The sequence below is a fragment of the Echinops telfairi genome, unplaced genomic scaffold (genome assembly GCF_000313985.2).
Source record: "Echinops telfairi isolate 266 unplaced genomic scaffold, ASM31398v2 ScPeMD7_17;HRSCAF=63, whole genome shotgun sequence".
NCBI classification, from domain to species: Eukaryota; Metazoa; Chordata; class Mammalia; order Afrosoricida; family Tenrecidae; genus Echinops; species Echinops telfairi.
In genome coordinates this window covers 5,073,247-5,083,432 of record NW_022103914.1, presented here as the reverse complement: position 1 = coordinate 5,083,432, position 10,186 = coordinate 5,073,247, and positions in this window count along the sequence as shown.

The following is a 10,186-nucleotide window of genomic DNA, read 5'->3' as shown; positions in this document are numbered from 1 at the left end:
AGAATAATATGTGATCGAGGTAGTTGTAAATTTCTTAAATTTAGTATTTCTTAGATTATATGAGCACTAACAACAAAATTATTTGGTAAAATCATGCTACATGGAATTACATGATCGGTTACAGTGTTAGTAGTAATTGAGTGGACACCTTTTTTCCCCTCCTTTTCCTTTCGCTACTAATCAATTCTCAAAACATTATTGATATAGGTTCATAATTGCTAATTAAACTGTATTGTAGCTAAACCTCCAGAAAATGTGACAAAATCAGTGACTATAAAAAACATGAGCAGCCAGAGCAGCCAATGCACAGAGAAGATCATAGGGCCAGCCGCCCCACGAGACATGACCTTCCTCACTGACCCATAGCACCATGGGGATAAAATTGGAGATACATGGTGGGAATTGTGCCCATCTTGAGCCTACTACACTGAAGCCAGACACTGGGGGTGTGCAGCAGAGCAGTAAGGGGAGCAGAGCAATGACGTCCCCAGGGAATACAAAAATAGTCTGTGGGGCCAGCGCGTGGCGCCCCATCAGACTCGACTGGAAAGCACTCGTAAAGGACAACAAATAGACCTTCAATTATTTATAGGGCTTGTTGTTGTTGTTGCCTTTTTGTTGTTGTTGTAGCTATTGTTTTATTTTCTATCGTTGCTTCATTGTGCTCGGTCTTGTGTTTGTGCATATTGGTGTCATTGCCTATCTATCTGGAAGGGATAGGCGGGATAAACAAGCCAGAAGAGAGAACAATGGGATGACAGTTCCGGGGGGACATCGGAGATGGGGAGGTGGGAAAAAGGAAGTGGGTGTCAACAAACCCAGGGCCAAGCGAACAACAAGTGACCCCAAATCAATGCCAAGGAGGGTGTGGAAGGTTCTAGCAGAGCTGGATCAAGGACAATGTAACTGAGAGGAATTCCTGAAACCCAAATGAAGGCTGAACATGATAGTGGGACAAGCAGAAAGTAAAAAGAAATAGAGGAAAGAACCAGGAGGCAAAGGGTATTTATAGAGATCTAAATACAGGCATGTACATATGTAAATATATTTATATATGATGAGGGGGAAATAGATCTATGTACATATATTTATAGGTTTAGTATTAAGGAAGCAGATGGACATTGGGCCCCCTACTGAAGTACTCCCTCAACACAAGAACGCTTTGTTCTAATAATCCAGCACTCTGATGCTCACCTTCCCGACATGATCGCTGAAGACAAAGTGGGTGCATAAGCAAATGTGGCGAAGAAAGCTGATGGTGCCCAGCTATGAAAAGATATAGAGCCTGGGGTCTAAAGGCTTGAAGGTAAACAAGTGGCCATCTAGCTGAGAAGCAACAAAGCACACCAGCCTGTGTTGAAGGGATCAGGTATCAGGCATCAAAGAACGAAAAACCATATCATTGTGAATGAGGGGGAGTGCAGAGTGGGGGCCCAAAGTCCATTTGTAGGCAACTGGATATCTCCTAACAGAATGGTCGCAGAGAGGAGATGGGCCAGTCAGGGTGCAGTGTAGTAGCAAAGTGTAGCAACGATGAAACATACAACTTTCCTCTAGTTCTTAAATGCTTCTCCCTGCCCCCCACTATCATGATCCCAAATCTACCTTACAAATCTGGCTAGATCAGAGGATGTATACTGGTACAGATAGGAACTGAAAACACAGGGAATCCAGGACAGATGATCCCTTCAGGACTGGTGGTGAGAGTGGTGATACTGGGAGGTGGGGTAGAAAATGTGAGCAGATTACAAGGATCTCATATAACCTCCCTGGGGGATGGACAGCAGAAAAGTGGGTGAAGGGAGACGTTGGACAGTGTAAGATATGACAAAATAATAATAATAATTTATAAATTATCAAGGGGACACGAAGGAGAGGGGAGCAGGGAGGGAGGGGAAAAGATGAGGAGCTGATACCAAGGGCTCCAGTAGAAAGCAAATGTTTTGAGAGTGATGAGCGAAACAAATGTACAAATGTGCTGGACACATGGATGGATGGATGGATTGTGATAAGAGTTGCATGAGCCCCCAATAAAAAGATAAAAAACAAGCAAACCCATGAGCAGCAATAAAAACAATATTGTGGGGGAGAAGGGGTCTAAGGGTGGAGACAAGTGTAAACAAAAACCACGTGATTCAAAGCATTCTTGCAATTGGGTAAGAATGACAGCAGAGCCCATGGCCACCAGAAGGTCTGAAATTAAACTCGCATAGAGGTCCTGCCGAGAACCTACCAAGTGTGGGACCAGCAGCTCAGGGAGGATGAGCAGGCACGTAAAATCAGTAGAGCCCAGTGGCAAGGTGACCACTGACCCACTGAGGGGCCACAGACAAAACCCCTTTAGCTCTGGTTTGGCTGTCTTCCGGTTGGGGTGGGGGTTCATTCACAGGCCCGCCGTGAAGCGGACCTGTGACAGCATCTGGTATAAAAGCCAGAGGGTCATACCGTCTGAGGAGAGGCCTCTGCAGTTTAAAGTGGGGGAGCCCCGGGGATGGAGCCAGGCAGGGGATGGGCATTCTGTTGGCTCAGCGGTCCTCGTCCAAGCTTTCTCACGTCTTTAGAAGGCCTCCTGCACTTCCTGTAAGGAGCCCTGGTGGCGCAGTGGTTAAGCACTCAACAGCTCATAGTTCGGACCCAGCAGCGGCTCCACAGGAGAAAGAAGTGGCCGTCAGCTTCTGTAAAGGCGACGGCCTTGGACACTTGGAGAGGGCTGCCATGAGCTGGAATTGACTTGATGGCAGGGGCTGGGGTTGAGGGGTACAGTACTTCCTTCCACCCCTGGTGGCACAGCAGTTAAGTGCTCAGCTGCTAACTGAAAGGCTGGTGGTTCGAACACACTCCTCGGGAGAGAGATGCAAGAGTCTGCTTCCATAGAGATTACAGCCCCAAACCCTAAGGTTCCCCTCTGTCACACAGGGTCACGCTGAGTCAGCATGGACTGCCCCACAACCCCAAACCCACTTCTAGGTGTTGCCTGTGGCCCCAAGGCTGGCTTGATGGAATGAGAAGGTGGCCTTTCACACACACTGGCGCTGTGTGCCCCATGGAGCAGGGCCCACGGGGCTGACATCGCGTGGCGTGGTCCCCTGCCTGGTACTCTGCCCCACGCCCTGGGTTTCCCTGCGTAGTTCAGTGGCAGAGGCTGGCTTGGCAGGGTTAGGCGTACGGGTGGTTTGCCTTCATTGCCAGGAGAGGCTGACAAGGGGATGGCCTTTTATTTGCTCAAACAAGTCCTTTGCTTCCATGTGTGTGCTCTGGTCTCAGAGCACTGTGTCAAGTGCGCAAAGGCAGAGAACGTGGGGGGGTGGCGCCAGGCCTGACAGGAAGAGGTAGACGCTTGCCTCTCCAACTTCCACCCTCCCCCTTGAATGCACGTTTCTCCTTGTCTGAGGGCCCTTGGTCCCTGCCAAGTCCCCATTCTCCAGCACAGTGCTGGGGAGTGAAATTATGTGTCACTTTAGAGGGGGCTTCAAAAAGCTCATGGAAAAATTCCATTACCTTTTCATTCCATTCGTCCATGTACTTTTTGAAGCCCCCACTACCACCTCTGCCCCCACCCCCACCCCCACCCCACCGCCCCGCACGTACAACGATGTGTAACATACTCAACATTTTCCTTGGAATCCGGTAAAGACCTGAAGCCAGACTCCCTCGAGAGGAGGATGCGGACTGGGCTGCAGGGAGCACGTCCGCACAGGCGTCCCCAACCTCATTGCCACTGGCACGCACATCCTGATCGTGGAGGGAGTCATCCATGCCCGGTGCTAGGTGCCCCTGCCCTCCCAAGCTTCCCAAGTTGGGCCGCGCCGCTGGCAGGCAGGCCCCGCAGGCCGTGGGTCTGACTCCCACTCAGTGAGCTTCCGTGGATGCTCACAGCTCCTGACAAACAAGCCTGCACACCAGCCCAGCGCCCCCTGGGAGGAACAACAGAAGCACAGCCCGGACTGAGGTATCATTTCAGGTGTGCAGCCACTTAGCCACACCTTTCTTGATGCAAACAGAATACCTACGACACGTGCCATTTCATCTAGGGCAGCACTGGCTGTACCGTGAGGTGCGCAAACAGGCCCGGCCCAGCCTCCCGGAGCTCAGCAGCAGCAGCCTGCAGATAGACATCAACTCTTTCCCAGAGTTCCTGAGCACAGATGGGGTCGAGCGACGTTGGAAAAGGGTGGTGCAGGGAGAATAAACCAGGGGCTTCGTTTCCATTCAGTAGCCTGAGGGCCGCTGTGCCTGTGAGCTGAGACCTGGTAGCTAAGCAGGCAGCCAGATGCAGAAGGTGGGGCCAGGTCGGAGCCAGGCGGGGAGAAGAGTCCAGAGAGCCGGGCTGGTCGGAGCACTTGATAGGAGCAGGCAGAGGCTAGCTTGAACGTAGCCTCGTAAGTCATCGAGTGGATCGTGGAGTTTAGAAACTTCAGCGCAAGGAGGCGCTGAAGGAAAGGAATAGCATCATCAGGTTTGAACTTGGGACGATTGCACTGAATACTGTGAGGAACATGGATGGGAAGGGGGCAAGATGAGATGAGAGACCAGAAGGAGGAAGTTGTGACCAGATGTTCCTGGGCGGAAGAGGCGGTAGCTTGGCCTTGGGGGACGCAGTGGAAATCTGGGAAGGAGAAGGTGTAAGAACAACAGGAAGCCAGGTTCTGCTCCAGTCGTGACATCCCAGCTGCGGCCTTTGCCTGGCTCTCAGAAGCTATGCAGAGACGAAGATGGGTGGGCAGGGCAGAACAGAACCCCACTTCCTGAGTGGAGGAACTGAGCACTTTCCATACATTACATACCTTACCTCATTTAATCCACATGACCACCCCGGCAGCTTGGTATGATTAGTGTCACCATGATCTTGGAGCCCTGGTGGTGTCGTGCTTATGTGTTGGGCTGCGATCCATGTGGTCAGCAGTTGGAAGCCACCAGCAGCTACTCCCGTGACCAGGTATAGTCTCGGAAACCCACAGGGGGCCTCTGCACTGCCTCGATGGCAGTGAGTTTGGTTTCTCAATAGGTCTGACTCGGGAACCCACACGTTTAACCGTTCGGTTCTGCTCTTCCGCGTCGGTGTCAGGCTCAGAGAAAGAGTTTTTAGGGAGTGTCAGAAGTGCCAGGCTAGTGAGAATCGTGACCAAAAGAAAACCCAAGCAAACACCACGTCGCAATCATTGCTACGCATCACTCTCCTGCTGCAGTGCCTTCTGACCTACGTCCTGAGGGAGCTGGGGTACCTGACCCGCCACGGCCATCACTCGACAATGGCCTTCTCAGGCTCTGCTTCCTTCCTCTCATCAGCCACCTCTTCAGGGATGACAGCAAAAGCCTGGGTCAGTAACACTGAGGAAAAGAGTTTATAATCCACCCTTATCTCTTCTTTAGAACTCCACCTGCTGAAGTCACACGCCAAACAATGCTTGTCCCCTTGGCTACCACCATGGTCATATGACCTCATTCCTCCTCCTCAGCACTTGGTGGGAAAGACCTTCGCCGTCATGGCCATAACCTCAAGCCCCAGGGCCAAGCCAAGACACGTCAACCCCGAGCTTCCACCGCCTACTCACACACTTACTCTAGAAAGTTCCAGCTTTCTTTCTTCCCTTCCTTCGCTCCTCAGAAGGAGCTCGCTCTCCAGGCTCCACTATCTTCGCTTTGGAGCTCATCTCTCCTGGTCTCCCACGGAACGTAGACATGCCTCCTTGCCCAGGGCCATCCGCCGGAGCTTGGCCGCTCTGTGCCTACGGACTCCCATCATTATCCCGCAGGCGGCTGTGGTCCCCACCACATCCTCCTGACCGGGGCACCGCAACAGCACGGGAGAAACAAAAGCACCCTCAGCTGCGGGTCTGAGACCAAGTGCTGAGAACACCTGCACTCTGTCACAGCACAGGCTGCCCAGCTGACCTACTCCGTGCCAGGCACCGTTGTAGGTGCGGGAGAGGCCAGAGACCAGGGGCCCTAAGAGCATTTTGAATTAGTATCTTTGCTCATCCTGAGTTCTAAGAACAACGGAGGAAAAACACCCATCTGACCCAGTCCTGGGTCATGGTTTCCGTTCCTCTGAGGACCCGGCAGGAACAGAATCTGCAATCGTCTCCTCTACTGTCACCTGTGCTACTCCACTACGTGTTGTGCACTATTCCCGCAGCTGACACACCTGTCCTCTCCCCTCAGCCCATCAACGTGAGGGGCAGGTCTTGGAAACCCTGACCACCGAAATCACCCACAGCCCCGAACAGCTTAGAAAACTCAGTCGTTGGTCACCAACACGAGCACCAGAGTGCCCATTCTCGATCCAGGGCTGACTGGGCAGCCCAGTCCCTGCTGGGTGCGAGCAGCACGTACCGCGACCTGCTGCGTCCTCTGGGAGAGGGCCTGCGAGGCCATGTCCTGGCGCATCATTACAGGTCTGAGCTGGGAGTGTGTCTGGTGCAGACGTGGGTCACGTTGATTCTCGGAGGCTGACATCCACACAAATAGGCCGTGGGGCCCACCCCACGCAGGGTGGCAAGGCTGGCTCAACTGCTCCACACCTCTCAGGGCACCTCCTGCCCATGTGCGAGTCAACTTCTTTTGAATCTGGTCTTGCAGTTCGTGCGGTGGGAAGGAAGCCTGCCCCTGAGGCTGCACTGCCTGGGCTCTGTTTTGAGAATGATGAGGGTAACGAATGTACAACACGCTTTATACAATTGATGTATGTATGGATTGTGATAAGAGTTGTATAAGCCCCCAATAAGGTGATTCAAAAAAAAAAGAAAAAAGAAAAAATTCAGAGTGGAGATGAGGGGAGTTGAATCAGGAAGAACAGTTGAGCAGTTAGCAGTTGGCTGCAATAGTAATGGGGACGCTGCCCCAAAGTTAACAGGAGGGATTGTATATAATGGAAAATAATTTGGAAAAATAAGAGTTGATGCCAAACTACGATGTCAGGGACAAGGCAGAAGGACTGCAAGATGACTGGGGGGTTTCTGGACTGAATAATTGGGGAATTAGTGTGACAGTTGCCAGAAGGAAGGAAGACAGAAGAAATAGTTCAAGGTGAAGTTCAACTGGGACATGTTGCATTTTCCAGGCCACTGACATAATTCACTCTCGCCGGAAAAGTGAGTCTGGAAAGCGGTGAGAAGTCAGGGTGGAATGATGGATTTGCAAGGCATGAATGTGGGGAGTTCAGAGCAGAGGAGGAGGAGAAAAAGCGTTGCAGATGGCACTGGGAAGACGGACTTCACTTGGGGCTGAGGGGAGAAAAGCAGCAGCAAAGGGAACAGAGGATCAGGGAATGTGCTGGGAGGAGATGAAGAATCTTTCCGGTTCAAGGAGGGAAACACCATGCAGATGACAAGGAGAGACTGCAGACTCTCCATACTCGCTGCCATCGAGTCAACGCAGACTCACAGCAAGCTATCCCTGTGGGATTCCCACCCTGTAACTGTTTACAGGAGTAGAAAGTATACTTTTTCTTCCATGGAGCTGCTGGTGGTTTCGAACCTCCAACCATGCGGATCGCAGTCCAATGCATGGCCACTGCACCACCAGGGGGCACTAGTCAAGGAAAACAGATTGAGGTTGGCCCTCGATAAATATTTTTTGAATGAATGAATAACTTTTACAGAGACATGAGGATAGAGACCGAGCAGGAAATTATTTTTGCAGATTACCAGTTCTCACTGAATCAATTCTGACTTGGAGCAATTCCATGTGTTTTCCTAATAAACTGCCCTATAGGGTTTCCAGGGCCATGCTCTTTCAAAAGTAGACTGCCAGGTCTTTCTTCCGAGGCACACCTGGGTAGACGTGAACAGTCAATCAAGCAGGTTAAATTTTTATACCACCAGGGACTCCACTGGGGATTAGGAAGGAGTTGGGGTAACCTTTGAGGAAAGTGGTGGAGTGAGTTGGCTGAGGTGGAGGACAGAGTGTAAGGAGCCGGTAGGTGGTTAAAAAGAGGTGGAGCATGTAGGCTGCTCTCTCAAGATCATGTGAGGGGGAAACAAAGGACAGGGATAGGATGGCACTAAGCTGATGAAAGACTTTTATTTTAGATCAGAAGTGGCCGACATGCGATTGTCAGCACAAGAGAAGGCGCATCATGGAGGGAAAGGTGATAGAAAGGCACACTGGACAGAGAGAACGGCTGGACTAAGCTGTCCAGGCACAGAAGGAAAGGGGACCAGACCAGGGTGTGAGGAAAGCAGTCTTTTAGTGACGAGTCAGCGACTCGTCAGTGATGGAGCACAGGATGTCCTGGGGATTGAAGGAGATCATGTTAGATGGTTTGGGTCTTTCGGTGCAGTAGATGGAATGTCCTACGGAAAGAGATGGGAGACAAGAGAAGAGACTAACCTGTTTTTTTCAAATATCAGTTCTTTACAGTTAAATATCCTAGTGCTCTGTTATGCATATCGGGTGTGTGTTTGGCGAGGGAGAGCATGGCAGACCTGAAGAATGTGCCTTACATTCCCGTAGAAGAGAAGACCAGCTTGTCTCCACAATGCTTGAGCAGCAGGAAGAAGGCCTGAGAACAGGAGGGGGCTTTAAAAAGTTTGTGGGAAAATTCCATTACCTTATCATTCCTTTTGTCCACAAACTTTTTGAAAGCCCCTCCTATTTTAGAAAGCACAGCTTGGCCAAGACCTCAGCCTTACCTGCCTAGCAACTTCAGCAAGATCGTTTTAGCCTACCGAAATGTCTAGGAGCAGGTAGTCTCATTTTATTTCAGGGCTAGTGTTTCTTAAAATGTGGTCCAGAATCACCTGTATCAGAATCCTTCTGGGGACTTATCAAAATGCAGTGCTAAGCCCCATGCCAGGCATCGGGGGTGGGCCCATGAATCGTCTTCATTTTCACAAGCTCGCGGGGGATTGGACTATACTCTGTTTTCTGAGAACCAGTTCACACCCAAAAGAACTCTGTAGCTTCCTAACCCCACTGCTTACTTGAGAATAACCAATTCACGGCTAGTAAGTTGAGTTCTTTGTGAACTGTTTTCCCCAATAGCAGAATAAGCCATAGAAGGTGTGGTTTCAGCTTTTTGTTTCAATGCTGGTGAAAGACAAACACAATAATTGTGCCTTTATGTGACTCATGCTAATCTCTTCCTTCTCAACAGCACCCCGCACAGATCTAGAGACTTGTTAAGGCTGTGCCTAGCCCCCTGTGTCATCAACACGGAAGAGCTCTCTTCCTCTCCCATTAGATGTAGTGGGGACTCCAATTTTTAGCCAGTTCGCTAAATAAATATTGAAGGATAGGAAAACCAAAACACTGCCCTCTGACAATATTTAAAATGGGTCCTGAGAAGCAATTTTTTTTCTGTCGCTCCCCGCTCTCCCTGAGCCTCCACCCCGGCAAAAAAAAAGGAAAGGGTGCTGGGAAACAGACACTCTCCCCCAGTGCTAATAGGACTGTAAATGGGCCCAACTTTTCTGCAAAGAAATGTGGCAGTATATATTGATAACATGAAAACTTTTATAACAGCATTAACTACTAATCCCACTTCCAGGCATTTATCTTATGAAAAGGAGTCGGAATGATAAAAACGAAACATCATGCATAAAGACAATATCCAAATCTACTTTCAGGTCCACTTCTGAAAAAATTGGCCATTCAGCCCAACCTGCTACAGCTCTGCTCTGACACGTGGTTCCGTGAGTCGGCGTTGACTCAAGAGCAGCGCTTGTTGTTTTGTCGGTTTTCTCTCTTATTTTGGAGGTTGTTGAGAAAAAGCTTATCAACAGAGAGGAAGCAGAATGCAAATGAGCCCCTGAGCTCTTGGGTTTTCTCACAGAGAAGTGGGCCGAGCTGCCTCCAGAAGTGCCCCAAGAGAGGGTCCTGTCTGTTGGTAGGAAAATGAAAAGATGAGGTAACAGTGGAAGTTCCCAGGTTGAGGAAATGGTTTTGTTAAGATGGGAGCCTTCAGAGCTCAGCTGAGGCGGTTGACCTTTTGCTGTTGAGCTGGGCTGGCCCAGTCCCCCTGAACCAGTTCTTCTAGGCCTCTGAAAAGGCAAAGCCTAAAGATAACCACCATCCAAAAGGCGAAAGGCTTACCTCTCCTCAGGCCATTCTTAAAAGGAATAGTAATGTGAAAAGATGCTAATAATATCAGGTAAAAGTTAACAATGAAAATCAAGATATACAAAGAACTATATGTGACCTCCTCCCTGGGGGACAGACAACCGAAAAGTGGGTGAAGGGAGAC